This window comes from Pseudonaja textilis, chromosome 4, assembly GCF_049901715.1.
Source record: "Pseudonaja textilis isolate UNSWEBS1 chromosome 4, rPseTex1.2, whole genome shotgun sequence".
NCBI classification, from domain to species: Eukaryota; Metazoa; Chordata; class Lepidosauria; order Squamata; family Elapidae; genus Pseudonaja; species Pseudonaja textilis.
This window is the reverse complement of record NC_141993.1, coordinates 50427344-50454843: the sequence shown is the minus strand read 5'-3', so window position 1 is coordinate 50454843 and position 27500 is coordinate 50427344. Positions and strand designations below refer to the sequence as shown.

At 35.6% G+C, this 27500-nt stretch overlaps 1 protein-coding gene across 1 annotated transcript in view; it reads left to right on the top strand.

Moving 5' to 3' along the window:
• Positions 1–27500, top strand: part of HPSE2 (heparanase 2 (inactive)) — a 131529-nt gene that overhangs the window by 67113 nt on the left and 36916 nt on the right. The window lies entirely within an intron of this gene.

Below are 27500 nucleotides of genomic sequence, written 5' to 3'. Positions count from 1 at the left end.
AATGCATTCCACAGAATGAGTTTAATTACCTGAAGCCAATTTAAGACACTTCCAGATAGCTCTATTTTCATTCCCTAGTCCCTCCAAAGCAATTTGAAGGAGGTTTACTGATTATCTTTACTCCAGCTGAGGTACTGCAAATCTGCTAAAGGAAAAGGTTCTCTCTAGCTACCAATAAAAGTTAAAGATTCCCCTTGCACATACATGCAAGTTGTTTCCAGATCTAGGGGGCGGTACTCATCTCTGTTACAAAGCGAAAGAGCCAGTGCTGTCCGAAGACATCTCTGTGGTCATGTGGCTGGCATGACTAAACTCCGAAGGCGCATGGAACACTGTTACCTTCCCACCAAAGTGGTCCCTATTTTTCTACTTTCATTTTTACATGCTTTCAAACTGCTAGGTTGGCAAAAGCTGGGACAAGTAACGAGAGCTCACTCCATTACATGGTGCTAGGTCTGAACTGCCAACCTTTCTGATCGACAAGCTCAGCGTCTTAACCACTGAGCCACCGCGTCCCTGTCTAATTACCAATAGGAGACTGAAAAAGTAATTCAATGAGTGACTTCTGGTTTGAGCTTCTTTGGCAACGGACTGAAATCCATGATCATGCATGGTTTTGATCCGTGCTTGCCGCCGGAGCGCCCCAAGCCGGCTGGATTCAGGGCAAAAGCCATCCTATAGAGGTGGTGAAGAGGGGGGAGACCTCCAGCAGGGTCGAGGAGAGCCGCATCTCTCCTCCTCAGCTGGCCATTACTCCCTTTCCCGAAGGCAGTTGCAGTAGTGGTCAGAAATGGCCACCTCAAAGAAGAACTCGACCAGAAAAGATTGTGCAGGAGGAACATAAGAAGAGAAAGTTTTGATTGACCATGTTGAACTGAAAAAGCAACAACATAAGGTACCCTGGAATTTGAACTATAAAGAATAACTTGTTCCCAAACAAGATTTTTGAAGTGGCAAAGGAGAGAGGGAAGGGGAAAGATTTGGTCTTTTTTTCTTTCCTTCTCCATATTGACAGCTAAGAAGTAAGAAATTGATAAAAAAATTCACTTTGACATTAATAGGCATTTAAGCTGAAAATAAAATGTCAATGGGATAATAAAGATTTTTGGATATTTAAAAACTTTTAAAAGAAGGAAAGGAGAAAAAAGGAAAAAATAAAAGGGTGGGATCTGGAAAAATGGAGGAGACCACCTGAAAGTAAAAGGAATTAACAGTGAAACTTTAACAAGATTCCTAAAAGATACATTCTAACTGAAACTTTGTAACAAGATAAATAGAACTCCAGGAAGAGAAAATGGAAAAAAGAAGCAAGAAGAAACAGCTTCTTGGAAAGGGGGGAAAGAGAGTGAAAAATTTAAGATCTGAAAAAAACAACCAAAAAAGAATAGTTTGAAAAGTAATTACAATATTAGGAAGAAACAGAAGAGAGGATTACAGAAGAGAGAACTAGAATTAGAGAGACAAGAGGTCAAAAAGGGGAGGGAGAAGAAGAGGGGGAAGAAGGAAAGGAAAAGAAGTTATAAAGGACAGAAACAGGATATAGAGATACAGGGAAAAAGTACAAGGATTAAAGGTATAAGCCTATTTAGAAGACATAGAGACAATGGGTGAAAATTTAATTGAAAGAGAGGATTCTGCAAGGGTACATAAGATAGCATTGTTATATTAGAAATAGAAATGAACTTAGAAAATATTAAACAAGTGTGATTAAAGTGATAGATAAATTACTTATTATAATGTAATGGAATGTTTGTTAATAAATAAATGAAATAAAGAGAATGAAATTAGGAAAGGATGGGAACATTTTAATTGTTATTAATGATTTATAAAAAAAATAAGTGAAGAGAAATATAAAAGAAATATGAAAAATTATGGAAATATAAGTGTTCCTAAGGAAGTATGATATTTAATTGAAAAGAAATGTTAAAGAGGTTAATCAATATTAATGGAAGATTGTAATTAACATTAATGGTTGACTGAATTGGAATAGAATAAGTGTTTTATGTATTATTGTTATATACATATTTTCTCTTTAAGAACAGTGTGTATTTTAAGAATGTACCAAGCAGAACACGATTGGCAAAAGTTATGTGTTATAAAATAGAGGTTAGATATTGAATGTTATAATTGTAAAGGCATAAATTGAAGTTTAAATAAGATTTTAATGGACAAAAATCAAAAGATACAAAGGTGTCATACTCCAATCAGTAACTACAGGGAAAAACTTGTTTAATGAGGAAAGAAAATATATAATTGAAACAGGACAGACAAAAATATAAATATAATGATTTGAAAGATATTGAAACTTAGAAAAAGATATATAATTGAATTTAGAAAGGAATGAGATAATTAACAAGGTTGAGAAAACTAAGGGAAGGGAAAAATCACTGAAAAAATGCTAAAATAGTTATAAGATATGGAATAGAATACAAAGATGAATATGAAATTGAGTTTGTGTCTGTATGGAGAAGTGATAACCCGGGATCATGCTATTCTCAAAAAAAGATATTTTATTTGTATTATGTAATTCAATGAATGCCATCTTCTAGTGTAAGTTCTGAAGTGCCATCATATTATCAGTTCTTAAGCAAGGCATTTTTTCAAAGCCTTTAACCAAAGGCAGCCAAGATTTGGGATAAAGAATGAGAAGTACTAAACAAAATCCATACTCATTAGGACTGCACAAACTGGATCTTACTGTAAGAGTATTCCTGTATTGCTACTATTTCTATTCTAACAGTTCAAACCAAAACTATATTACTCTGACCATAGTAGAGTTAAATATGATATTAAGTCTTGTAGAAAGATTCTTTTTTAATTCTGTTCCATGTTTGTCCCAAAATGTTTTCTTAGCCTTCAAATAAAGTGAATAGGAGCATTGCTTGGTTGTATATATAAAAAGACTTTCCATATAAAATGCTGATAAAAAAGCAGCAAAGGCTACCTATGGAAATTGGGTCCAGAACATGAGGATTAGCAGCTGTATGTTGACAATATAAATCACTATTTTAATTTAAAATTAGAACAAATTTGGACAAACAGAATGGAGTAAATATATATTCACTTCTTGAATCTACTGAAGAATCCAGAGCACAAAAGTTTGGCAAACCTGGAGAAGGGCTAAATTCTACAAAATAAAGAACAAAAGAAGAAAAGAAAAGAAAAGAAAAAGAAAACAGAAGAAAGTTGTAGCTAGCATAAAAAGACAAATGAAAAAATAGCTTGATGATCTGGAGTTAAAGTACATGTAATTGGCTTGTAGAGGATATGATAAGAAAATATAAAAGTAATTTTTGACAGAAGGAAATTTGATCTGGCCAAAATTACAAGCAATTACGTCAGCAAGAACTTTAAAGGATTTTTCACCTTTTCTAAAACAACCTATAAATCTATAAATCCCAAAATAACTAAAGCTATTCTGAAAAATAGGATCAATAGCCTAGCCATGCTTATGGTCTGGTCCCTCTGTAATACATTAGAATGCTACAGTATTTCAAGACGGGCTGAAAATGATTATTTGTTCAAATCATAATTCTGAGAAGCTGATTGGAATTGGGTGTTACAAGTGTATTTTATTACCTGAATCATTAAATTATCGTATTTTTGCTGAGCCTGTTTCTGAGCATAATTCAACATATGTTGATATTTAAATCCTAAATGTACCCTAAACCCATAGTTGGACCTTCTTCTAAATATGCTAGATTATACTCCTAAATCATTTCCAGGGACTCCTTTCTGAACAAACCTTCGAATGATATGTATATGGGGGGAGGTAACCAGGAAGATAGTTTTCTCAGTGATAACATCCCATTTTTAAATTTCTCTCACTTTCTAGTGGTTTGTCATTATTATTAATATTAATATTATTTTAGTACAAAGTGAACATTTTGAGAAAGTCTTTAAATCAAATAAACATTTAGGTGAAAAATTTATTTTGTTTTATGCTAGTTTTACTTCTCTTTCATATACTGCATTATAAGTTTATTTATTATGTTCTTTCAAATTAAAATTGTGTGACCTATCTTGATAAATTATATTTAAATAAATTATATTTAATATCCACATTAATACATGTCTTGATGAGGAATTTCATTCAGCCTCAGCAAGTAGGTATAATATATCTATGCCAAAATACCTGAAGATGGGGCATATGCAGAAAATATATTGGGGTAGTAATGGAGGTAGAAGACAATAAGGAAATGAAAATATTTTCTATTATGATAAAAAAACCCACAGAAAATAAATAGTTCATGATCTTGATGAGAAAAAAAGAGGAGAGATTCATTACACTGAGCATTGTAGCTTTTGAAGGCATGTTCATCTTTAGAGGATTAGGCCATTTCTATCTGTCAATTATAGCATCATTCAGGAGTCATCTAAGATATGCCAGCAGTGCAGTCAAGCTTTATATCACCTCAGCAATGATTGGATAATGCTAGAAGATGATAGGAGCAGCTACTGTGGTAGGGAAGTAGCCTCATGCTAAGTACACCCATAGTACATTTGGGGGACTGCCAGATTGGGAAAATCTGGTATAAATGCTCTGTGCAATGAAACAACAACAATGGAACATTGTGTAATTTTCCTATGCTTATAGTACAGAGGTATCAGTGACAAAAAGGGTAAGAGTAAAACTGTGGGCTGGCAGTGGAAAAGATGTGCCAGTAATGACATGTTCTTGTATAATACATTAATAAATAGAAAACAGTCACATTTTAAATTATTTTCTAGCTAATTTCAATAAACAAGTGAACAAAAAACTGGAAGAAATATAAAGAAAACACAAAAAAGGTTTTGAGAGAGGATATCCCAAGCATACAATTTTCGGATATTCTATGATGGATAAAATTACCTACCACATAGAAGACTAAAGGAAGGTTTTCTATCTAAAGTATCTAGCTCACTCAACAAAACAGTTAAAAACTGCTTTCTATTAAAAAAAGTGAGGGACGAGGTATACTACCAAAATGCCTACAATATATTACCCCAATTTGATAAATTATTCTCTGGAAGTTTTTCAGAGTACTACAGAGAACTATTTCTAGGCTGATGATAATTGCATTCTTAATACAATCAGATTAGTAGAGTTCTTTTTTGCGGTCTAACACACCAGGGCAGATTGATGTGATTCATTAGTTTACTGTGGTGTTTTGCCTATTAGAAAACTAGTATCCTTTATATACTAGTAATATTTTTTCTAGACTAATCCTAGATTCTCGCTCCTTATTCTCATCCAAATCTGTCTGTTGTATATTTTAAGAGTATTCACAATAATTGATCTAATTCATTTGTTAAATTAGTCTCCCCTAAATGTATTAATATTTAGCTGTTCAGTAGCAGGCTGGAAGACATGAAGTGAACTAAATTCCTTTTTTTGAAGAATAATTTATGTTGGAATTCAAATTATGGTAGGGAGGTAAGTGTAATTGGTTTTTAGGTCCTATTATGTCTTGTTTGTTTTAGAATCTATTGGGGTATGTTTCATCCTTCTAGTCTGGGTGTATAATTATATATGTGTATACAATTCTCTTTTGAAAACTTGCTGTCTGCAGAATGCAGAGGATTTCAGGATTCAGGGACTGAAATCCAGTATGTCACAGAGTAGTTCTGAATTCTGTGTGAAAGCACTTAAAAATCTTCCCTAAGTTAAACAAAAGCAGAAGAAAGAGTAGACATAACCAGAAAAGTCGTAATATTTGTTTCTTCTACTAAAATTGGCAATAAAATGGTGTCCGCGAAGCAGAAACATTTACGTGATAGAATCCTTGTTCTTTTGTTAAGTTGAGGAGGTGGAAGGTTCAAGGCAAAATGTCCCAGCCAATCTAATTGTATAAAGTGAACACAAAAGCCTGGGGTGAATAAGATGGACATTGTGTCAATTTTCTGCTAATATGTTCTTCCATTTTGTGAGACAGAATGTCTTTTCAAAACATTTGCTTTCTAACCAAGATAAACTTATTTCTGAGAAAATGCTTTCCAAAGGTCTGTGTACCCTGTAAAATGGAAATGAGTGTGACCTGGCTTGAACAATTAGTTGTCCAACTCTATCCATTTATTATTATTTCCAAATGGGAAACTCAAGAATTTTTACTCTTCTACACAAAAATAAATTCAAAATGAATGTTAATTGTAGGAATACTTCAGCATTTAAACAACAGAGCTCAACAAGGAAAATAATATTGTTATGCATAGACCTGGCATATATTAAAAGATGTTTGTAGCACAGATAACTTCTAAATTCTTTTGCCACTTGTATGCTAAATCAACTAGGCCTACCACACACAAAAATTCACTTGGTTTTGACTCTGTCTTTTCTTTTGAAGATGGGGAAGTAGCAAATAAATTAATCTTTGTGGCATTTCTAAAGCAACTTTTGGATTGAGTTTCACCCTGTATAATTACGAACTGTGAGGACCATAGTAAGTTATTTGTTCTCTTTTTTCTAAATTTGCATGGCATCTTAATTGTCGATTGTTATTCTATGTATAAATCCATTTCAGCTTTCCCTAGCTAGTTCTATTCTGTACTTCACTTCTTAGAGGTGTGACATTTTCAGAAATATTATCTTTGATTATACAATTATTATGGAAAGTTATTTTATAATATATTTTTATCAGAATGAGTTCTGGCTGGCTGAAATAGTTTGCTGCTGATGTATCATGTGGTGGAGAGAGTGTTTGTATATGTGTGTTTGTGTGTACTAATTTCTTTAAATATGTATAGCCTACCCCGTAGATCCACAAGGTTCCATCTTTTCCAGGGTGAGGTAAGAGAAAGTTGACTGCAGAGGAGCAGCTGAAATACTAGCTATGGGCTGTGGGTAATCAGAAGAAAAGCTGAAACTATCTTCCAGAATGTAAACAGCCTTATAGCTTAATGGACCTATTTACATTGAAGGAGACCAGGAAATGAAATTTGTTTTGTTGTTCCAAATAAGCCCATGCAGATGGTAAGCAGAACCAGACGAGTCAGTGAGAATGAATGCAATGACTTTTCTTTTGAAAAGTGCTTGATTTTATCAAATTGTTTACTAAACTGTCACAACAAGGCATGAAACCAAGGAACCCTTGTACATGCTCATATTGGCAATATGTTCCTGAAAGTGGGCAGTGATGGAAACATGGCTTAGTTGACTTCCTGCCCTGAAATACATGAAATAATCAGTCACATTTCTCTGAAGCTATTGAATGTGGCCTCATACTGTGGGGTAGCTATAGGTATGGACATGATGGGAATCAGCACTGACCATAGAAAATGGCTTCTTTAGATTTATATTTCATATAATTTGCAGACAGGTTAGGTGGGATTTTCTTGTGGCTCTTGAAAAAATACCGGTAGATCTTTTCTTGGTTTATTTTGCATAAACCATGTAGAATTATTTTACAATTATCCAGACCAATTATTTTCTCTAGATCCAAACAAAGAAAAGAATATCTGCCCTGGGTTTGAAGAAGATGGAAAAACAACTACAGCAGGATCCAAAGCAGTTGTGCTTTGCCTTTGAACCGGGATCTAAGAGTGATTGCAACATATTCTGACTGCTCTTCCCTCACTCCACCCCATCTCATTTTAAGTCTCTGCGTGTAGATTTAAAATTAAATTGGTTCTGGTTAGAAAATGAGAACAGGACGGTTAAAATTGAATTTTAAAAAGAATGTTGTGAATTCTGTGTGGAAAAAAAAAGAACACTCCCACATGCCTTTGCTCCTCATCTTATTGCCTGCGGTTAGCTTTTACCCACTATTGGCCAATAAGAGTTCTATTGGAGAACTTTTCTTCTTTCCTTTCCTTCAATGTTCATCTGGTTTTTCTGCAATCCCATATTTCCTAGCCATTGTTTAACAATTGCGAGATCTTTCTTTCAAGCTGATTGAGAACTAAATGGCAGATGTCAACTGATTGTGACTTCAACTTTTCCGTGTTGAATAATATGGCTGAGAAGTAGGCAAAAGTGTGGAGCTGACACTTTTCATCAACCCAAAAAGCAGAACTCAGTTATTCTGCAGCTATGTCCTGGGTCTTGATTGATGATGTTTTGGGAACTTCATGTATCCATTCATGTATTCCTCAAATACATGAGGAATACATTGCTCATTGCTAGGGTTGTATTTGCTCATTGCTAGGGTTGTATTTGCTCATTGCAGCAAATACATTGCTGTGTTTATCCTTGCTAGGCTTCACTTCCCCATTCCTTCTTATTCCATGAAGTTTTTCCAGTTTTTGTTTGCTGTGCTAAATGTTTTTTTTGTGTCTGCAACAGAAGAGAATTAAGACTTTCCATTTTATGCTTTTTGCATTTGGAAATTAGAATGAAATGTTGCAATTATAAACTACGACAAAAAATCTGTTCTGAAAATTTGGAATTATCTGATGCAATACAAGTAGTCCTCGAGTTACAACCACAATTGAGCCCAAAATTTATGTTGCTAAGTGAAACATTTGTTAAGTGAGTTTTGCCCATTTTATGACTTTTCTTGCCGCAGTTATTAAGTGAATCATGCAGTTATTAAATTAGTAACAGTTATTGAATGAATCTGGCTTCCCCATTGACAGCTTGTTAGAAGGTCCCAAAAGGGGATCACATGACCCCAGGACACTGCAACCATCATAAATATGAACCAGTTGCCAAGCATCCAAATTTTAATCATGTGACCAAGGGGATGTTGCAATGGTTGTAAGTGTGAAAATGATCATAAATCACTTTTTTCAATGTCGTCATAACTTTGAACAGTCACTAAAAGAACTGTTGTAAGTTGAGGACTACCTTTATAAATCCTAAACATAAAGTTCTAACCTTCCTTTTTGGAACATATTAAAGCTATCAGACTTTTTCCTTTGTTAATGCTATTTATTTATTTAAAACTTATATATATATATATATTCATCTTGTACCAAACTCTGGGTGGCTTGCAACCCAAAAATAAAACATCCATATAGAATAAAAATACTAAAACCGTAAGTGTATAGCCAAAATAAAACAAAACCTGCTACCATAGCTAAACATTCACATGTAGCTCAGACATTCTTCTCACCCTATCCCAGCACTTGGTGATAAGTTATTATTAAGCCAGGTCTTATGTGCTTTTCAGAAGGTTAAAAGGTGGGGACCTGCCCAATTACTACTTTGCCAATCTGGAGTCAGTGTTTCACCATGTTCTGGCCATACTGAGACTTCCTAACCTCTACATGGTTTTCATGTGAGGACAATGAGATGTTCTTTTTTTCTAAGTGTAAATTCCACGGCTTGATGTGATCAATACAACTGAGGGATTTTTTATAATTAATGAAGCTCATAGTGACTTCCTTTTGTTATTTTTTGATTTTCCCAATTATTCAGGATGTACCAGCAATAATGTCTTGTGTTCCTCAGCCTTTTCTAAAGCCTTTTTGAACATCTGGTATCTTCTTTCATGAGGGTTTATCTAATCTGCATTAGATGATGCTAAGCATTATTTTGTTGCATGTGAAATTAATGATATTGTACCACAGGTCCTCTTTTTTTGTTACTGAAATGTGGATCAGTGTCTTCCAATCTCTTTGCTTCTGTGTCATTCTCCAGATCTGCTGGCATAATTTAGTTAGAATCTTTACTGATTTTCCTTCTGTTATTTGCCATATTTATGAGTCTTCCATCAGTTCCTGTAGCCTTCCACAGGACTGGAATGCTGATTTAACTCCATCTTCTCATAGTAGAGGTTCTTGTAAATAGTGATTATTGTCTAAGAGATCTTGGAGGTGACACCTCTACTGTATAGTAGTTCAGTATACTCCTGCTTTTCTTTAATCTTCTTTAAATCAGTTACTATTTTCTATCTTTTAGAATACCAATTTGAGGTTGGAACTTCCTTCAGAGATTTTTGGAAAACATTCATTGTTTTTCCATGTCATTTCCATCTTATGTGTCCTTACAAAATTCTTGTCTTTCTTAACAATTCTAAAACTTTTGTTATGTTTCTTCCAGATTTTTTTTTTGCCTTTCTTTGCTTTGCCTTATTTTCTCTTCTTAGCAAAATCCAATTTGTTCTGACATTCAGTTTGGTTTCTTTGGTTTCTTTATTTTTGGTAATCCATTTTGACATTAATCCTTCAAACAGCAACAACAATAATAACAAAAATAGATAATATCAGTGTTTAGTCTCTCTGGCAGCTATAGCAAAAATGACCATGAAGGCACAGAGCCCAGCAGCCAGATGGGAAGAGATAAGCCTGCAGCATGCAAATTGAAAAATTGCTTTAATGTGAACTAGAATGTCAGCTTGGGAGGTATTCTGCCTGTTTAGGATGGAAAACACAAATTTCATCCTATAATTCAGTTCCTTTCAGCAGCAGGCTGCCTTGAGATAGAAATTCAGTTGGCAGGATATTTCCTTGGCAATGGATATTGGGTGTCTTTGTGCCATGGCAACCAAGGAGTGTGAATGAATGAATGCTCTGTTAGGTTCAAGAGGACATCAATAGTTTCCTGTTGAAAATTATACAGGCACTCTCATCCACAATCAAATCATGGAAAGGGCAGCCTTATTTAGCACTGACCTGGCATTCCACAACACCCCGAGTCCAGGGCCACCATATACTATTTACAGGCTACAGAGGGCAAATACTTTCAAACACTTCTCTCAGCATCTTCTAATATGGCCCACCCTCAGATTTCTGCCATATTTATCTCTGCCCATCATAACTACAATAACTTCATCTTCCTTCTCCTGCATACACTCCCATCCCCAATTCTGCTTCTCAGCCCCAAGTTTTATTATTATAATTTTTATTATTTTATTGCCTTAATTGAACAAATAAAAGACTACAAAATATTAGTCACAAAGCTGCTTGCCTGCTTGAATTCTAATGTTTAAAGTTCTTTATTTTCTATTGCTTTGCCACTTCTTGCTTGCAGGCAAATGATATTTCTCGTAAATATCCCAATGCACCATTGTTGCTTATTTGTCATGCCAATTGTTTGTACTGTAGTCAGTCTATGAAATCTTCTAGCTAACTAGGTGGTCCACTCTTTCTTCAAGTTATTATTTTAATTTATATACCACTCAATTCCCAGTGCAAATTTGGAACATATAAGTTAGCCTAATATTAATAGTGCTCAAATAGCATTGACTGTGTTTGTAGATGACTTTTGGTGAGATTGGCATAAGGATACTGCAACTAACCCAATCTTTCTCAATCTCTCAGGAGTTTTTGATACTATTAATTATGATATTCTTCTGGACCAACTACAAGGAATGGGCATGGAAGCCATGTTGTTATGCTGTGTCTTGTTTTTTTGAAAACAAGTCTCAATCAGTCTTGGGATGGGGATGAGGATGTTACTGTAGGTTCCTCAGGACTCAACATTTTGATATATAATTTCAATAATTATGAATCTGCTAAATGAAGGCATCTGACAGCAGGGGATATAGTACCATCAACATACCAATATTTAGTGGTATATCTTGATTTAAGACCAACCAGCTGATGCTATCAAGGTTTTGTTGCAATACCTGGAGGCTTTGAGCATCTGAATGATGCTTCCAGGGATTTTCCAACTCTGGCTCTGCATGGAATTGCACTTCCCCTTGATGTACAGTTTTGGAATCCTTGTTCTTGAAGAACTGGTGAAAGCTGTAGTTCAGAAGGCATTTCAACCGATTTGACTTGTGTGGTACTTGTACCCATTACTGCATCTGTCTGCACAGAATCATCCATTTTCTTCCATGTTTGATCTGGCTTGGTCAAAAGTATTTATAGTTTTCCCAAGTGAAAGTATGATTGAATGTAGTGTGTTGTAAGATTAAGGTGTTTTCATTTTGTATTCCTATTATCAGTTGATGTTCATAAATGTGTTTTCTCAATTTTCCTGTTTGTTATTTATGATAGTTTTCACAATTCATCTAATGTAGATGTATTTTGTTTTGTTTTTGTTTTTAATGTTTGAGTCTTGGTTTTGCTTAGGATACTTTCAATAAATTTGTTGCAGACCCATCTAAAAATGACCACTAGGTCTTGTAGTTACCAGCAGATAAATTCAAGAATGTTTTTGATATGTAAGAGTTGTAGTATCTTTTTTATGGGTTGTGGAGATTGCATAGATATTGATTATTGAGAGCCAATAATCTCAATGATCCGGTGGTTAAGAAAGTGGGAGATTGTGAGAGTTTTATTCCCACCTTAGGCATGGAAGCCAGCTGGATGACATTGAGTCACTCTCTCTCAGCTCAATTTACCTCACAAGGTTGTTGTTGTGAGGATAATAGCAGGAGGAAGGTGTGTTGGGTGTGTTTGCTGTTGAGTTATTTGTAAAAAATAATAATAACGGCAGGACAAATAAACAAAAACAAATAAATTAATTAGTTACATGGATAGACACTTCTATCATTAAACAATTGATTATGTTGGGTTGGAACATCAATGCAGTGTGTTTTTGCTCATTGGAAGATAATTCTTACACAGCTTCTTTTCTGTGCTGTAAGAGAGAGTTCCCCATCCTTTCCAGCTTTGTGGACCAGTGAGGTGGAGGGAGGGGGGATGGTTCCATGCAAAAGACTGGCAAGCACATGCACAGGCATCTCCATTTGCATGAGCGGCAGAACGTGGGCCTGCCACTTGTGCAGATAGAGCATGCCCGCACATGCTTGCCTGCTGCTCATACAAGTGGGGATGTATGTGCACACCCACCCGCCACTTTCGAGGCCTTGTTTCAAAAGGCTCATGATCCAGTAGTGGGACGCAGCCTTGAGATTTGGGAGTCCTTCCATAAGATATTTGAGAACTTAATAGGTTTGGGTTGCTTGTGGTATACTTGGATTTTAATTGGTACTACCCTTACTTGCCTTTGCCATAGTCATCCTATTTCTATTTGTAGGTTTTTGTATTTTGTTATCTTCTCCAGTTCTTTCTCTTCTCTTCTGCTGTCTCCAGGCTCTGCCACATCCACTATCCAGACTTTTTTGCCTTGCTTATCAACAACTGTTAAGTCCAGGGTGTTGTGTGGCAGGTGCCTGTCTGTTTGTCTGGATTCTGGAGTCCCAGAGCAATTTAACTTTTTCATTTTCTATGACTTTTTTCTATTTTATGGTCCCCCAGTTCTTGCTTACAGGCAAATGATATTTCTTGCAGATCTTCCAATGCACCATTGTTGCTACTTTGTCGTGCCTCTGCTTGTAGTCAGTTTGTGCAATCTTCTTGCAGAAACTTACCAGGTAATCCACTGTTTCTTCAGCTGCTGCTACTGCTTGTTCCTCTTCTCCTTCTTCTCCTTCTCCGACTCCTTCTTCTCATTCTCATTATCACTATTATTTATACATTCAGACAGATGGTTAGAATGGTTTTGGCATTTTTATCCACCAATCAAGTCTTTTCTGAAGACCTGGGATAGGCAGATGTCTGATGATGTTAAAGTAATTGTCACAGGATGTAAGTTGTTCCAAGTAAAGCTGCCTGATAGTGATTTTGTTAATGCTAATGGTGTTCAAGTGGTCCAGATGTTTTGGAATTGCACCCAAGGGGCCCATTAATATTGGTACTACCTTTGCTTTCTTTTGCCACAATTATTCTTCGCTAGTAGCACTCCTCCTCCTCCTCCTCCTCGTCTTCCTAATATTTTAGTTTAGAGAGTCTATTGTTTATGAGAACAAAAATCAACCTTATATTTTTTTTCACCAGTAGCATTCAAATATCTCTAGGTGCTTTTAATGCTGGAAATTAATTTTAATTCTAAATAAATTAGAATGAAATAAATGCTAGGATTTTAAATATTCCAAATAGCAAGTCTCCAGTACCAACTATAATTTAGCGGTGTCCACAACACAATTGTGGTGTTCTGCCACGCACACTGTCTCTTTGAGGCATGACACACGTAGAAAAGAGATGGGGCATGCGCATATTGCTATAATTCTGTTTTCATCATTCTAATTCCCCATATTTCTCCCTCTTGATGCTGGTTACATTTGCAATCTCATTTTTGTTTTAAAAAATAATAGATATTAATAGCCCAATGGTACAAAAAAGAAAAATTGAAGTGTCAATTTACACATGGGAGACAAAAACTAGGACTCTGCCCATTCTACAGAAATGTAATTGTTACTGTATATATTTGTCTAAAGCATCCAAATGGAATTAACATATGCATTCCTTTAAAATATGTATTACTCATTAGATTATATTCATTTTTACATTTATTTTTTCTTATATACAATTTCTTGATGCATTCAACATTGCATCATAATTCATAAGGAAATAGAGTTGTCATCACCTCAGCAGAGCCACTACAGCAATTTCAAGACTTTCAGACTGAAGTTCTAAAATATTCACTAGCAATCTAATGCTGTCAGAGTTTGAAATTCTTTCATGAAATCAGATTGTTCAGGCAGGCTTTCTCTATGTTATTATTATTTTCTGTTCTTTTTTTTCTTAATGTATATATCAATCACTTCCCTGGTTTGTTTGCAAATTTCAAATTTGCATTACATTGAGTATCATTAGGAAAGCTTAATTGATTGAGATATATTTTCTCTGGTAATTCTTTAATTTCTTTAATTCTTCTTTTTTTAATCTTATCCAAAATAGCTTATGCTTTCTCTTACCTATTCTTTTGAAGTTCACTCTTGTGTTGTATAAAATAATCTGTAATACAAATTTTGATTCCATCCCAAACCATTTTAATCAGTACCTTTATCTAATTATTTTCAAATAATTATTTTAATTGCATTTTTCTGTAGCAACATTTCAATTAGTCTCCATCTAAAAAAACTCAATTTCGTTTTATGAACCAACTCATAGGATTCTGATCAAAATAAGTTTTTGTTAGTATATCTACAAAGGCCCTAAATTTTCCATCAAAACAAATAAATCCCCATTTAACACCTTTTTTCATGGGAGTTGATGTTGACAAGCCTTAAAACTGTCAAGTTTGAAGATCCCTGCTAAAGTAATCCAATATCATAACAGGTTTCAACAGTAAAGATGAATTGGTTGAGGATAAGAATATATCTGTACTTCTGTATATGAACAAGGGACTAGTTTTAGCTGAGAAACTTGATGATTTTAAAAGATGGTATATGAGAGATCTGCAAATTAATTTAGCAAGTACTATCTGGCACAGAATGAATGAACGTTGAAAGAAGAGAAAATGACTGGGTATAAATACATGCTTCTGCCTACCTACTTATATACAAATGAAAGTTAATGTGTTGATTTTTGATTGCTGACATAAGTTAAGTTAGCAGTGTGAAGGAAATATGTTGAGGTAATTTGGTGATATGGAGAGAATGAATAAAGACTGAAGTGCAAAACACGTGAAAAAAGAATGAATGGGTAGAGGGAAAGGGGAAAACTAAGGAAGTGAGGGTTCTGTTGAGCTGATGAAAACCTCAGAAAGAGCTAAGTAAGAACTCAGGAGAACAATCTGTGAATCAGTGTCTGGACATAGAGAATAAACAGGTACGAGTGGTATACTTGATGATGTTTATGTAAAGTAGATTTTGATTTCCTTCCCTCCCCCTCTTATGCCGTTAATTTTTTTTTTAGTTATTGTTTTTATGTGCTCTATATAACCTTGTTTGCCTAACAGTAAATATTATCATGTGTGTCTATGGTAGGGGTGCATATCTCTTATATTTGGAATACAGAATTTGAAAAACCAGAAGAATCTAGAATACTTCCTTGTAGTTCTCTATGCACAATCAAAATATAAGAGAAGTTGATGGAATGGTTATCAAAATGAGGTGGTTTGGGTATGCACCATTTCCTAAGTTATAAGACAGCTGGGGCAGGTCAGCACAGAAGCCACACATTTATTTGTCAGAGGCCATCGCTTTAACTCTAGGATGGCATTTTCTTGGCACGGCTCTTCAAACACTGCCTAGGATGTACAAAAAGACACTTCTTCTTTAACTTTTTTTCTTTGAATACCAAGTTAGCATTTAGAACATGTTTTTAATTAAGGATTTCGGATCGAAACATTTCCGGTTTTATGTATGTGTGTGTTTTTCCTAAGGACAGTTTCCAGTTAAAATGTTTTAGAGTTTTGAAAAATACCAGATGCCCCATTTTCAAAGATTGCAAAAGAAATGTAAAAAAAAATCTTCCAGCAACATTCTGTGTTGATTCTTGGATAAAATCACGTGTATAATATTGTCAGAATTTGACTAAAAAAGAATGACTTAAATGGGAACAATAGCTAGTTCATATTGGCCTGAATTTACTTAGTTTGTTACGTTTTCTGGTATCTAGTTGCAGAGGAGAAATTTAAAAATTATTTGGGGCAAGCAAGGATTTATTTTCAATTTATTTCAATTTATTTCCTGAATATATATATATATATATATCTATTTCCTATATATATCTGTAGATTGTGAGCCAGTTTGGGGTTGAGTTTAAGGTGTTGAATTAGAAACTAGAAAACCAGAAATTTTAGTCCTTCCTTAGGCATGAAAATTTAAAGGTGTGACTTTGGATCAGTCATTTCTCTCAGGACAACCCACCTTACAGAGTTGTTGTAGGGAAAATAGGGGGCAGGAATGTTAGTTATGTATGCCACTTTGGATTGAACAAGTATAAAGGAGGAATAGAACAATAATAACAGATTTTGATCTTTATAATATCCAATAAAGTTTGCCTATGAAGCACCATAGTGCTTCTCAGAGCAAGACAATCTTACCTAGAGAACAAATGAATTAAAAAGTAATGGATTTTTTGCTATCTGAGTCCTAGGAGCTGCAGAATATGCTTATTTCTAATATATTATTATTTTTATTTTTAAATTGTTTAATATTTAATTATTTGCAACCCAGAATCACTGGGTTGATATGGACAGCTATAGAAAACAAACAAACAAACAAATAAATGTTTGATAATTCCTCCCATTACAGAATAGAATACCAAATGACTGCAGATTTAATACATACTTGATATGATTACATAATGGCCTTATTTGCAAGGGCTAGTTGTAGACTCTAGGTGTTTCCTAGAAGGACTAGAAGATCTCCCCTAGAATCTGTGAGTAATACACGGTTGCAATTTCAGAGAACCATGGCAAGATCTAATGGCAAGATTAGGCAAGCACACCTTGATTTTCCTGGGTTGTTTTTGGCATCACTCAAAGTAGATGGGGCTATGGCAGGAGTCATGATTGTGAGTGCAAAAGTTGTCATAGAACAGCCTCAGTCCTGAAGGCTAGTTTTGATAGCAATCTGGTTTTGGATGCATGAACCTGGGTTGTGCACACTGGCTTCCAATGGAACTGTGTTTCCTCTCTGCCTGGCCAATTCATCAGCTGACTTCTCCAAACAAAAAAATATAAACAAGAAACACATCAAACAGGGGCTCAACCATCTATATCTTTAATGTTAATATATTCTAATCTTAAATAAAGTAGGTAGATGTTCCATAGGGCAGGAACCTTGGCAGAGAAAGCCCTTCTCCTGGACCCCACTGGCTAGAATTCCTTGTCTGAGTGGGCCTGCATGCCCAGCCTACCAGCACGGGTAGACGGTCCAATCCCAGTGAGGTTTCTCAAGTAGCTTGGACCCATGCCATGCAGGGCTTTAAAGGCAATAACCAACACCTTGAATTCCACTCAGAAGCAGAACAGCAGCCAGTGGGGCAGCTTGCAGAGCAGGGGTGTCATCCTAGAGGCCCCAAGAACTGCCTGCACTGCCACACTCTGCATTAGTTGAAACTTTTGAATGCTCTTCAAGGGGAGCTCCACAGGTCATTGCAGGTTATTGCTGTAGTCCAGATGTGAGTTGACTGTGGCCATGCAGTGGTTAGAATGCATTATTGCAGGGTAATTCTGCCCACAGCCTGGAGTTCGATCCTGATGAGGCTCAAGGTTGACTCAGCCTTCCATTCTTCCAAGGTCAGTAAAATGAGAACCTAGATTGTTGGGGGCAATAAACTGTCCAGAGCATGCTGTAAAGCACTACGGAGTGGTATATAAGTGCTATTGCTATTGAATGACTGAGTACAGGAACTCTTGATCCAGGAAAGGTCACACCTGGCATATCAATCAAAATTGTGCAAAAACTCTTTTAGTCCCAACTGTCACCTGCTCTTTGAGTAGGAGTCATAAGTCCAGGAGACTCCCAACTTCAAACTGGGTCTGTCTGGGATAATACTACCCCATCTCAAACTAAGTTGGATAAAGTCCTGGATCTTGAAGCTCCATGCACCTTGTCAGGGTTTCACTGTAGCCTGTTGTCCCCATGCATACCCTACAGCCTCCAGGCACCACGGGAGGGTGGCAACAGCATCACTTGGTATGTGTGTGTGTGTGTTTCTGTTATGTATTTCAGTTGCAATCTATTTTGAAAATATTTCCCTGTGGGTAGCAAAATTGGAAGAGAAATGGCCAATTGAATGTGCTAATTTATGGAGGCTGGTGAGTATTTTATTATGATTAAACAAACTACACTGGAAATGTTCTCAGCATTTATATGGTTGATATAAATCTGCATATCTCACAAAAGACTGTAAATTACAGATCCTTCTTCAACACTGTTGTTGACAGATTGAACAATGTTTTGCTTATTTTGAAATTTTTAAGATGCTGTTGTTACATAAAAATTACATAGGAAAAGTTACATATAATTAAATATATACAAAATGCTTCTGAGACATGAACATTGTGATCTGAAACAGAATGAATTGAAAATAATTGTGTCCCTTATTTAATGATACATATTAATTTTTAATTACATGGAAGAATTAGTGAGGAGACTTTTGTTGCTACTGTGTCATCAATTGCTAAGAAGGTATTTTCTTTTCAAATTTAACCATCTACTACTAAAATCCTATTGCATGAATTGTGGTAGTGATTGCTGTGGAAAATCTGCATTAGAATTAGAAGGCTATGTCATTCATTCTAGTAGAAAGATGCAGAAAAGTAAAAATTAAGTGAAACATTATCACTCTTTGAATGTTATTCACTAAATAATATTGACCTGATATTCAAAAGGTAGCAAGTGCTTCATTCTCATTGCTAAGATCAAAATTACAATAAAAAATCTTTCCATATATATATCAGAGAATTTAGCAAATCCTGAATTTAATAATGATTTTGAAGAATTGATACTGATAAGAATTCTTTGCAAATTATGAAGTAATTTGGTATGATTTGTTTTTTTGTTTATTTATTAGATTTATGTGCTGCTAGTCTCATTTAGAGGCCGCTCTGGGTGGCTTACAAACATTAAAACTGGTAGACATTAAAATGATAAAACAATAAATAGCAATAATAAATAAGTACAGTTAAAAGAGGGGGAGAAGGGAAGGATTGAGTACATGGGGAAGGCTGGAGGGATTTCTTAATCCAATAGCCATCTCCCCCAGAATGATGCACCCCTGCTGGGGCTCTAGGTCTTTAGGCCCTTATAGAAGGTCAGCAAAATGGGCACAGATCTCATCTTGGGGAGAAAGGTGTTCCAAAGGGCAGGATCCGTGGCAGAAAAGACTCTTCTCCTGGACCTCCCTAGTCAAAATTCCTTGACCAATTCCTTGACCATGCCCCTTTTGTAGCATGGATGAAGCAGGCCAATCCCAATCAGTTCTTCAGATAACCTAGGCCATGAAGGGATTTAAGGGTGATGACCAAAACCTTGAATTGCATCAGAAGCAAACCAGCAGCAAATATAGCTTGCGGAACAGCAATATAAGAAGGGCTACACTAGCGATCCCAAGAACTGCACAAGTTGCAGCTTCCAGATATTCTTCAAGTATAACCCAATGTGGAGCACAACATAAAAGATGGACGTTTCTATTTGCCTTCTGGAAGGATCTAAAACCCTGGCTTTTCTTTGGGACACTAGATCAGGTAGTTTGTAAGCTTCTTTTAATTGCTCCGATTCTTTAAATTACTTGCAGTACAATATGATTTAGTATATTATATTTTAGAGGTGTTATTTGTTGCTTATCATAGTGTATGCTGTTCTTATTTGCATCTTGAATGGATGAATGGATGAGTTATTTATTTAAATTATAGTAATTATATTTCAATATTTATCATGTCATTTTGTAATATATGGTTAATTTACTTTAGCATACCCTGCTGGTTAGCATAACATTAAAAGTATGACCATAATTTTGATCATTGATCACATTTGTATGACATGAAAACCATACTGTTATTTTATTTATTGTAATTTTGAACTTGAAAACAATTCTGAATGAAAACTATTGGCTAGGGGAAATCCATTAACTACACCTGTAAACACACCTGTTCCTGGTTCAGTATCATCATGCATTGTTTAGCTTGATTTTTGATCCAGGATTGATCCTTATTTATTTATTAGAGGGGCTCTCACCTGGGTATAGGTCTTGATCTAGAGAAGCTTTGGTCAAGAGAAGGCTGTTATCTTCCAATTGTGCTTTTATTCCTTATTTCCAAATGCCTTTATAAGTTGAACAGCAGATACAATACTTCTTGTGTATTTTGGAATGTTTTTAAACCATTCCAAAAACCACATTTTCTGAAAGACCAAGGTGCTCAGAGAAGAGCAGATGATCTAAGCTATATGAGAGCCAGCATAAACTATAGCACTGCAGTGCCAGCTGTCAGTGCTTAGAAACACATAATAGATTTTGCTGCTTTTCAGACAGCGGATCTTACAGCCACATAAACCAGTCATTCTGTAAGACAGCAAGCAAGCAATCCTGACAGCTTAGAAGTATTGTTTGGTAACAGCATATCCAGAACAGTTGTAAATGTAGAGGCAGAGAGTGGTAGCTTTACAACACATTATTTCCTAGTCTGGTCTCAGTACAGAGGAAAAACATAGGGAGGTGGTTTTGTAAGAGTCGTGTATAGAACCCCTTAATCAAATGTTTCATAGCTTTCTTTAATGAATGGTGATTGGGTCTAGTTGAAAATATTAGATACTTACGCTGAAATCAGAATTTTGTTATAATTCTGTATTTAGTAGGATAAGAATATCCCAGAACGAGCACATTATGGTAATTTCATTGCTTTTGGTGAACCTTTTCTTTTGTAGTTCTGAATAATTAGGAATGATGAATAATAGTGAGTGGTGAGATCAAGCTACTGGAATTATGGATGATGTAATTAACGTAACCAAATTATTTACGTATTTACCGTATGTATGTTACTTTCTAATTTTCATTTTTAAAGTTTCTGTGTAATACTTCTCCATTGCCAGACAGTTCTAGTTGTTCATTTGACACAATTGTTTATCTGTGTTCCTATTAGGTCTGTGCAAAGTGGTGAGATCTGTCTCAGTCTTCTCCAGTGTACATGTATAACAACCACTAAAGGAATTGAATCAAAACATACAGTCTTCCAAAATGATTCCACAGGAATGCTTCAGACATCATGAAAGCAAATTTAATGAAAGAACTAATTTAAACTAATAATTAAATCAGTGCATCTTTAATGTGACTTTAAAAGCAGATCCATCTTTTTTTCAGACTTACACATAGTTTGAAAAAAGACATGCATGCGTTAATAAATAGCAGAGAGGTGTTGTGCTCATGTTTGTTTCTGAAGCACTTCCAAGTGTGTAATGCTGTGCTTGCAGACAGGAGCAGGAACAGATGCTGAAGTTCAGAGCCAGGATGCTGGTGAGTGAGGAGTTCCCCTTAATGGAAAAGCAGTCTATATTGCTGCAAAGGAAAGGGCAGTTTTGCTCAAATTCAGGTAATGTGGAACCAGAAAACAAACATTTTGATTTCAAATACAACCGTGTTCTAAGAATGCTGGCATCCAGAGCTACTTCTGAATCAATATAGAAAATGTGAGTGAAAGTGTTCACTATTACATTTGCCAGTTTAGCTTCCTAATGGTGAAAAAATTGATACATTCATATCTTATTCATCTGCATATCAGGTCCTTGAGAAAGTGAGAGAAACATAACTTATTTCTTATTGCCCTTTTGAATTAGAATCCTTTCTCTACTAAGGAACTCCTAAGAAGTGGCTTCAAAGTGTACCATTTAGCTCTTTGCATCCAGCTATAAAGGGAGAATTGGCTTTTTCTCCTTTTAAGCTATTTTTCTGTTTCGTACAGAGCTCCAGGGCTGCATTAATTCACACATTCATATTTTTCTCTCAGGGATAAAAAGGAAACTTCAGGATAATAACTTTCCTATGTCAAGCAGTGATCAGATAAAGCACAACAGACAGATTCTATATTTTGACATATCATTGCAAACACACTATTTTTTAATTTAGCAAAAAATACTGTAGGAAGCATCCCAGGATATCTGGAGGGCAATGAGTTTTACAAGAAAGCTGAACAATTTTTAAAAATTGCATTGGCCTGGAGAGCAATGGATAGATCTTCTCACTGAGAGATACTCTCTTTAAAGAAAACAAAGCAAGAATTCCCTAAAGCTGCGGTCCCCAACCTTTGCGGCTTGGTGGTCTGGCTGGAGGGGGGAGATTGGAACCAGGCCGCAGTGGTGGGGTGATGTGCACATTTGTGTGTGTACCTGTCAGCTTGCTACTCATGAAAGTTGAGCTGTGCACACACTTCCAGCCAGCCATTTGCGCGGCCCAATTCCAAATAGGCCATAGCACAGTAACAGTAGTAATGCTTTTGTAATAGCACCATTAATAGCCTTAGATGTGGAACCTATGGCACTTAACTTCTCAACTAACACGCAATTATATATGTATTCAGAAATGTCTATATCATATTTTATAGTCCTTCCTATTTCCTCTACTGGCGGCATCTATTATCAAGAGAGCAATTAGATGTGTATCCTAACAGTCATGAGATACATGAAATAAGTAGAATATTGAACTTCAAAATAGTGCAAATGACCATCAGCCCTCTTATTTCATGAAAATATGGGCAAGTTTATTTTTAAAAAATACAAAACCTGGAATTTATTTAAAAAGAAAAGAGGGAAAAAAACAAAAAGTACAATTTAGGTTAAGCTGTATCTTTAAACTACAGAAGCAGAATGGATAAAATTCAATTTCTAAGTAATGTTACAAATTGATGTTAGCATTTATTTGGATATAATATTTTTTCCTGATCCAGCCCTGCAGATACACTGTAGTCCCATTGTAGTCCCATTGTGTCTGGAGTTCACTAGAAAAAGGATAATATAGTGTTTCATTGCCTTCAGGAGCTTTATAACAGGCAGAAAAACAGCAGAGGCAGGTTTTTCCAACACAAGAACATAGTGATGGGAAAGCATTTATTCTCAGTCAGTATTAAAGACATAACACTTTTAGGAAAAGCTAACCAAACACAGTACACTTATGGTATTCAATATAAATATTTTAAAAAATGTTTTACAATATTGATAGACAGCTCCATTCCTAACAACTCTGAACAAGGAATAACAAAGTAAAAAAGTATATAAAAAGTATTGTTAAGTGCTGTATAAAAAGTACAGTATGCAGGGACTATCCGGTACGACATGTTTGCTCAATGGCTGGCTGCATGCCTTGGCTGTTGGGGTGTTCCATGTTCTGACTCACCCCAGCCTCACCCCAGGACTTCTAACTTTAGAAGATTCAAACCTAAAGCAAGACAAGGCCTGCTATACTTCACTTGTCCCTTTCTTGAATTATTCTGCATTGAATTGTCCTGCGGTGAGTTGACTGCAGTGAGACTGCTATGGCAAGTTGGCTACGTCGAGTTGTCCTAACCCCCTGCTCTGAATGCTATATCTACATCTTTTAACTTTGTTGAGTCACCAAGACTATTCTGATGCAAGCCCTGAGAAGTAAAAAAAAACTTGGGTGGAGTACTTACTTATTTATTTGGCATATGGCACGTGTTAGCCAGGGATCCCCGAGGGTGGAATATGATTAGACGCAACAGAGATAATTCTATTTTAGAAAAGCCTGATCCCTTTTTATATGTCATTGCTTTACTAATGGTATCTCCAGAAAGCAGCAGCATAACATCCAAGGGAAAAAGAACACTCTAAGCTGCAACTATATTTCTCTATATTATATACATCATCAGTTTCTTCTTGCAACCACCGCCCTTTTCTTTCACGATTTCTTTCTTAAGAAATACTGTATGATAGAGATCGCTATGGCAGTGTATATTCCTCCAGCACTTAGATGTTCACAGGTGGAATCCTCTGAGCTTCGGAAATGATTCTTGGCCCCAGCAGGTGGAGTCTAGTCATAAAGTGATACAGAAGAACTTGGAATGACTGATTCTGAGCCTGCATTTTTCTTAGAAATGCCATCTTTTGTTCCTATTAGCACTGCCAATGGATGCTGATTTTTCAGCATGTGGCTGGTAATTTAACCCAGCTCAAGGATCTCTGTTCCAGGGACAAAGGACAGGATGTATGATTCCAGAAGGAAAGAGAGTGCTTTGTGTGGGAAGCAGTGGGCTCATCTGCCAGTACCTGTTACACCAAGGACCTTGACATTTTCCAGATGTCCCTGCAGGAAAACAGCACCTGATTCCACTTAAAGCTTGCAGCATCTCTCCTTACTCCCACACCTCACCCCAGAAAATATAGAACTCTCTGAGAAAAAATAATGTTTTTGGATTGGGAAAAATCTTCTTAGGATTTTCTATCAAAAGCTGGAGCTGGCTCTGACTGTGCTAAAATGTGAGCATATGCAAACAGGAGGCCCCAAGAGGTTTACAAAAGTCAAGGTTTCCTCAGAAATTGCATGACCTAAACAGAATGGGGCTAATGTAACAAGGAGTGACTGAGACCTGAGAGACAACAGATTTCCCCCAGGGGAGAAGACCCAGTCTTTGGCCCCATAAAAAACAAACCACCAGCCGTCTGGGCCTATTTAGCATCCATGACCTTTCACTTTAGAGATCCACCCCCTCCACAACTGCCTGCTGTGTGCAAACTTGCTTTTCAGCCCAGAAAGACTGCTTCTGATATCAGTTTAAGCTCCATCAATATCTACAAATTCATCAAAGAATGACTATATGGACATGTTTCTCTCTGCAGGAATTATTTGGGGTGGGGAGTGGGACGAGGATTTCTGAGACACATTGTAGTACATTGTCGTCAGTATTTACTAAGTAATCAATAAATTTTACTTACCACTACTTTAAAAAAAAAGTTCCACAATATTCACTGGTTAGATCTAAATTCTGTTTAGGTGTTTTGTTTTATTTTCTTGGTTTAATCAACACAGTAGGTGAAGCAGCATACCAGTTCTATGGCAATCATAATCTTGAAACTGGAAGAATAACTTCTAAAGCAAATAATTATTTCTGCAATTAATTCTTAAACTGCAAGTTTAAGGTTCTTAAGGTTCTTATAGAAGATTTCTTCTTGCTTTGCACCTCCAACTGAGCAATACTAATAGAATATAATTCTTTATTGGCCAAGCGTGATTGGACACACAAGGAATAATGGTGAATGAAACATATGATTGTGCTCATCCTTACTTTCATGATTTTTCATAGATTGAGTAAATAGAAAAAGTAGAAAGTTTGCAAGGCAAGAAGTATTGTCATTTTCCTGTAATGTTTTAGCCTCAGGTCCTGATCTACAACATAGAATAGTGACTTATCCATATATTTGTGGGTAAGTCACTATTTAAAAACAAGAGAAAAATGTAATACACTTTGCAAATAAAATTACAGTGTTAGTCTGTAAGACAGAATGACATTGATTTACTTCCTATAAGTTGAAGTCACTTCTACAAGAGTTACAGAACAAATGCACTGGTTCCAAGATTTTTCCTATTGTTTTTAGTTTAATAACAGTTGAAAAAATAAATTATTCAGTTAAGAGCTGTTGAAAAAATAATTTGCAATCTTTAACATTTGTTTTTGAAAAAGGAAAACCTATTTCCTCAAGCACCTCTGGGGTCACAATAACATATACACTTGGTAATTTGAATCCTTGATGTTGTCTGAGTTTGGTTGCTTACGGATATTTCATTATCTGATTGGTAACATCATCAGTGCATCTACAGTTCAATCCTGAGCTGTGCATATACTCTTCTATTGGTATCTGGTACTTTGGATCAGAGCCTACAAGGAAAGAAAATTCTACTGAAAAGAAATAGACTATGTTATTATGTAATTCAGTGTCATAGCTTTCTTTAGGAAGCACTCAACTATGAAAGCCATTTACATACATTTAGGTCTCTCACATTTTATAATAGCATAAATACCCAATCTAACATCAGAAGCATAATAAATATGACACATTTACAGGAAGGGATATCCTTACTGCTATTTAATTTAAAATATATATCTTTGCAGGTAGATATTTTCCAATATGGTTTTATGCCAAGCAAATTAATAACAACATTATTTAATTGTAATAAAAACAATAAAGCTTTTAAAAAGTGAGGAGGAAGGCATATTCAAAGTATGATAAAGAGGCCTTCACAGAAAAATTTTCTCTGTGTACAAATGGATCTGAACAGAGTATGGAAGCTCTCATAATAAAACATGTATGTTTGGCACAAAATGTGCCAATCAGCATGAGAGAATTCACAACCACTAACTAATAAATAATCATGAATCTTACTTCATTGTCACTTCCAATTGTTTACAATCCAGTGGACATAATTTTGCCGGGATCACTTGTCAATAGAGTTGTTTCTTTGACATCTTATTTTATGCATGTAGCATAAGCTTGTGTTACACTGATAGTATCCAGCCACCCCACTGTTGGCCTCTGGTTTGATTGCTTACTCTTTGTCCAGGCATCAGGGTCTTTTGCCTTCATGTTACATGTTCCTGCCAATCATATTATTTCTGGCTGCATACTGTATGTCTAAAATCACTAAGCTTTAGCTTCATCATTGGAGCTTCTGTGGTTTTATTTCATGTAGTATTGAATTTTATGTTATTGCAATCCAAAATATTTTCAATCACTTTTGTCAGCACCATAAATCAAAGGCATCAATGTTACTGATAATTCAGATTTCACAATCATGTGTTACAGTTCAGGACAACAAAGAGTGATGTCTCTGCACTAAAATTAGATTTTTTCATAGCTTCTGCTCATAGTTACTGTTCTGTGAATTTTGGGAGCTTGGGGAAATAGTCTGTCACTACTTCAAAATCTTGATAATAATAGAAAGCTCCTCAAGTGCAAACTCAGAACTGGAGTATCCCTTGAACACCATCAGCATTGACAAAATCACCATCTCTCTATTGCAAAAGGCAGCTTTACTTGAAACAGCTTACATCCTGCAATAATACTTTTAACACCATGAAACATCAATGTTTGTGAACAACAACACTGATGAGAAAACAATTATGGCCTGTGACAGGTGTTATTATTAAACAACATCTCCCTATCCTACATCCTTAGGAAGAGCTCAATAAGTTGATAAAAATGCCAAATCCAGTCTAAACATCTGGCAGACTGTGCAACCAATCAAAATAATAATAATAAAATATAAAGACCTGCATATAGAAGTAGAATGACTGTGGCAAAAAAAGCAAAGATAGTACCAAAAGTAATAGGCATCTTGGGTGTAATTCCAAAATATGTGGAACTTGAATTCCACTGGCATTGGCAAAATTACCACCAGTCAATTGCAAAAGATACCTTTATTTGAAATAGCTTATATTCTGCAATGCC